The sequence below is a fragment of the Brienomyrus brachyistius genome, chromosome 20 (genome assembly GCF_023856365.1).
Source record: "Brienomyrus brachyistius isolate T26 chromosome 20, BBRACH_0.4, whole genome shotgun sequence".
NCBI classification, from domain to species: domain Eukaryota; kingdom Metazoa; phylum Chordata; class Actinopteri; order Osteoglossiformes; family Mormyridae; genus Brienomyrus; species Brienomyrus brachyistius.
This window is the reverse complement of record NC_064552.1, coordinates 17,044,051-17,048,728: the sequence shown is the minus strand read 5'-3', so window position 1 is coordinate 17,048,728 and position 4,678 is coordinate 17,044,051.

Below are 4,678 nucleotides of genomic sequence, written 5' to 3'. Positions count from 1 at the left end.
CTGAAAGCTCCAGACTTTTATTCTAAGTGATTCTCTGTGTTATCAGAGAGGTTGATTTATAATTTTTCTACCACACTCTGTTCTGGTGTGTGTTCCCGGGCGGAGACATTCTCTGTAGAAGAGTCTCGCTCCGGCTGGCCAAATCCCGGGTTACGGGGTGGTCCTGGACCTCAGGTAGATTTAGCCAGTTGATCACCTCATGCCATGCAGCAGACTGATGTGATCATCCTCCTTCTGCCGCGGTGAATCTTCGGTGATATCCGTCATTCTGTTGATCCATGTAACGGGCGAGCGAGCAGGGTGTGGGGAAGCAGGATCAGGGAGATGGAAATCCACAGGACAGGGTTTATTGGGGCAGACTGGTAAACACACAGTACAACTGTTAATGACGGATCTGGGGAAAACAGACACGGACTAAATACATAAAACATATCAGACTGATAGAGAACAGCTGGGCAAAATCGGGGGAGCACACGTGGTTGATCAGGGGACATGGCACACACGAGGACTGGACGTGCAGGTCATGACATTAAGGTATATCTAGATTAGCTTTTCGAGTTTTAAAATGCTTGATGTGTATTAACAGTTGATGGAAAATATTTTTACAGGCTAGCTTTGAGATTTGATATTGTTATTAGATTGAAGTCGTAGAACAGCATTTTATGGGTTTTAATTAGAAAAAATTGCAGTATTTAGATGTAGTTTTCACTGTAAAAAAATCATGTTACAAAACACGTTGCATTATAAACAACCTTTGAAGGTAATTCAGCAAAATACAGTTACATGACTTAAAATGAGGCTTTTGCAGTTAAATAATGTTGTTTAATATTTTTCAGTGAAATTGAATTGGATTCGATGTACAACAAGCGATAACTGGATGTAAATCTTACTGAAAGATTTTGTTTAATAATGTAATCGTTGTGCTAATTAAGCAGAAATGCCATGTAAAATTTACAGGTTTAAACTAATTTTATGCATTTTTATGCTGTTAAATTTTCCGTAATGATGATTACGGTTTTGCCATATTTTTTTTACAGAATTATTCTGGCAACCACAGCTGCCAGTGTTTTTACGTAAAAACAATGTTTTTTTTTTTTTTTAACAGTGTATCCTTGCAGTATTGCTATTGTAATATTTAAAGTGGTACTGGCATGGAGGTCATAATTTTGGTATCCTGACCACATTACCAGAGAACAGGGGTGCCCCACTACCTTGATTGCGATCTACTGGTCGGTTGCATGGCATAAAAAATAGAGGATGGATGACACGTTTAACCACGCCAGCTGCTGCAAAACAGCAAGCTACAGAGTCGCTTCCAATCTATTTCTACTAAACTTAAGAAAGGGTATAAAAATGAATGGGGGAGCTGGACCAAGTAAGAAGCCAAAAACCTACCATTTCCATACCGAATGGGAGGAGGACTGTTTTTTACACCATGTTATATTTGAAGTGCGTTCACTTCATCTGTCAGTCTACCGATGCTATTCTGACTAAATAAAACTACAACATTAACGTTGTAGAGAAAGGTGAATGAGCTAAAATCCCAGTTCAATTCAAAAATGCTTTATTTATCCCAAAGGGAAATTAATAATCATAATAATCATCCATCCATCCATTTTCCAAACAGCTAATCCTACTGGGTCGCGGGGGGTCCGGAGCCTATTCCGGAAGTAATGGGCACGAGGCAGAGAACAACCCAGGATGGGGGGCCAGCCCATCACAGGGCACATTCACACACCATTCACTCACACACGCACACCTACAGGCAATTTAGCAACTCCAATTAGCCTCAGCATGTTTTTGGACTGTGGGGGGAAACCGGAGTACCCGGAGGAAATCCCACGACGACATGGGGAGAACATGCAAACTCCACACACATGCGACCCAGGCGGAGACATAATAAGACAGAAAGACTAATAATAATACTCGGTATATCTATAAATAAATATATGTTTTGCATTTTTATAGTAGGTAGATCATTTTGACTTGGTCATTTATAAGTAGCTTGCAAGCTGAATAAGTGTGGGACCCCCTGCCATTGACCAAGGTTGTCATGCCCTGCGCGTCCAGTCCTTGTGTGTGCCACGCCCCCTGATCATCCACGTGTGCTTCCCCGATCGTACCCAGCTGTTTCCCCCTCGTCCCTGTGTCCCTCCTGTCTCTGCTCCTCGTCCCTCTGTGCCTCCCGTGTTCAATCCTGGTCCTTCTGTTCCTCCGTTTCCTCCCGTTACTTTTTTCCCGTCCATTGGTGTTTCCCCCTGTTTCTCCCTTCCTCATCTGCCTGTCTGCGTTCCCTGTTCTGTGTCAGGTCCTGTCCTGGCTTCTGCCTTTGTGCTTATTTTGTTTTTCCGTCCTGTTTCCAGTCCATCGTTGATGTTTTGCTCTTGTTGTCTAGGTCCTGTGCCCTGTTCTCGTCCTGTCCGCCGCTCCCCTTGGGGCCCACCCAGAGTGCGTGCCTTAGGAGGGGGGTTCTGTCATGACCTGTGCGTTGAATCCTCGTGTGTGCCATGCCCCCTAATCATCCACGTGTGCTTCCTCGATTGTGCCCAGCTGTTTTTAATCGGTCTGTGTATTTAGTCCGCGTCTGAGTCTCTATTCCCGAGACTTGTCATTAATGTTCGTTGAGTGTTGTTGAGGTGGATTAAGGTGCTGCTGGTATTCCAGTTACAAGTTGAGTCTCACAATGTCTTGGTTGAGCCTTTCCTACTGCTTGTTCTTCTTGGGGGTGCTATCTAACAGCAGATGGTTAGCCAAAACCAGGCTGTGAAATGAGGTACCCAGTCACTTGCAAAGTCCTCAGGCAAACAGAAAATCCTGAAAACCTGGTTGAAGAAAATATCAACAAGCTCTAATGGTTAGAAAATAAAGGGAAAAAAAAGGAAAAAAAGAAAAACAAGCTCAGAGGCTCTGGGAAACTTGGGTAGAGTCGCACATCATAGAAAATCAGTCTATGATAACCATGATTATAGTAAACTACCGGTTTGGTGATAAATTGCATGGCATGTGACCAGGGGCATTGAGGTATAGGCAAGGGTTGGAGCTGGCGTGCTGGGAGTGCTTGGAGGGTCTTGCACTGTTTGAAGGAAGTGCAAGAAAAGACATAACCTTGAACGTGTGCTTTTGGAAACAGCCACCGGTATTGGTAGCTTACCAGCTCTGTGGTCCTCCGAATGCCAGGGTGCCTGGAATTCAACGACAGGTGTGTCTACTCAACCAATCGGGGTCACACGGTGGCAAGCATATACTGCCTGTTGCTAGGGGTGGTTGTAGGAGCTGGATCTTGCTGCAGTGCATGGGTAATCTCATCCTCCGTGCCCCATTTGATGGCTGCCATGAAGCAAGTTAGCAGGAGGATGATGTCTGAGGATGTGGACGGTCGGTTGGTATCAAATCTCTATGATAGGGCATCAGTGTTTGAGTTTACTTCCCCAGGAGATAGGTAAAAGTGAAACAGAATATGAAACAAGGAACATAAAACCTGCCAAGGGTTTACATACTTAGTATATTTTATGTGTTCTAGGTTCTTGTGATTAGTGAGAACCTGGAAGGGATGCTTGGTCCACCTCAAGCCAGTCAAGCCAGACTCTCAAGGCCTATATGATGAATAGCAATGCACAGTTCTCCACATCATTTCACTGTAATCGATAGTTTATGCAAGAAGAATGCACACAGGTGCAACTTCAAGGGCTGCTTCACCGAGGTGCAGGATCACAGGATCTCACAGTTACAAAGAAATTGTAAAAGCTAATTTTCAGTTTTATTCCCCTATTCAAAAAACTAGTTAGGTGAATTTGTGTACATTGCCAGTAGTGTGTGAATGTGATTCCTACGATGGACTGGCATCCCATCCAGTGTGCCCCCTGCCTAGCGCACGCTGCTGCCATGAATAGGCCCTAGGCTTATCACAACCTGTACTGGGCAACTGGCTATGGATGCTGGACTCGCTACTTTGCTCATAGAATTTTTCTTTCTTTCTTTCTCTCTCTCTTTCCTACTTTGGATATGTGCGTAAATGTGCACCCTGCGACATACTGGCATTCTGTCCAATATGTGCCCTGTGTTTCCTGGGATGGACTCCAGGCTATTTATGGAAAACTGAAGAATGGATGCATAATAGAATTATGAACAGTGGAAAGTGTGCAGGACCTGACAGAAAAGATTTAGCTCAAAATTATGGGGAAACAGGAAGTTAATAAGTTACACTTATATAGCACTTTTCACAGTCCCAGGGTTGCATCAAGTAGTAATGAATGAGAGAAAGAATTATATTGCCTGTCCTCTGCACATTATGCATTTCATTTACATTGTATTGTACTTTACTTCATGTTACTTTGCAGTGACATATGTTATTAGCTGTTTTCTTCTTATTTTTTTTTTGTTTGTAGTTTGTTCTGATTGTAGTCGAGGAAACTGGTCCCCATAAGGGAAAACTAAATTTAATAAAAGTCTGTGATTGCAATGAAAAAACTAGCATTTTTCCCATAGAAATGAATGAGTGGTCCCCATAAAGATATGTTTACCCGACGTGTGTGTGTGTGCGCGCTTGAGTTTAAAAAAAAAGAGAGACATGACTTGCTGGCCCAAAAACCCATCGGCCCACCGGGTTAATGTCCAAGATGCCAGATGGCCAAGCAGCAGCCATTAAAAAAATCATCCATTTTAATCAGAATGTCACTGG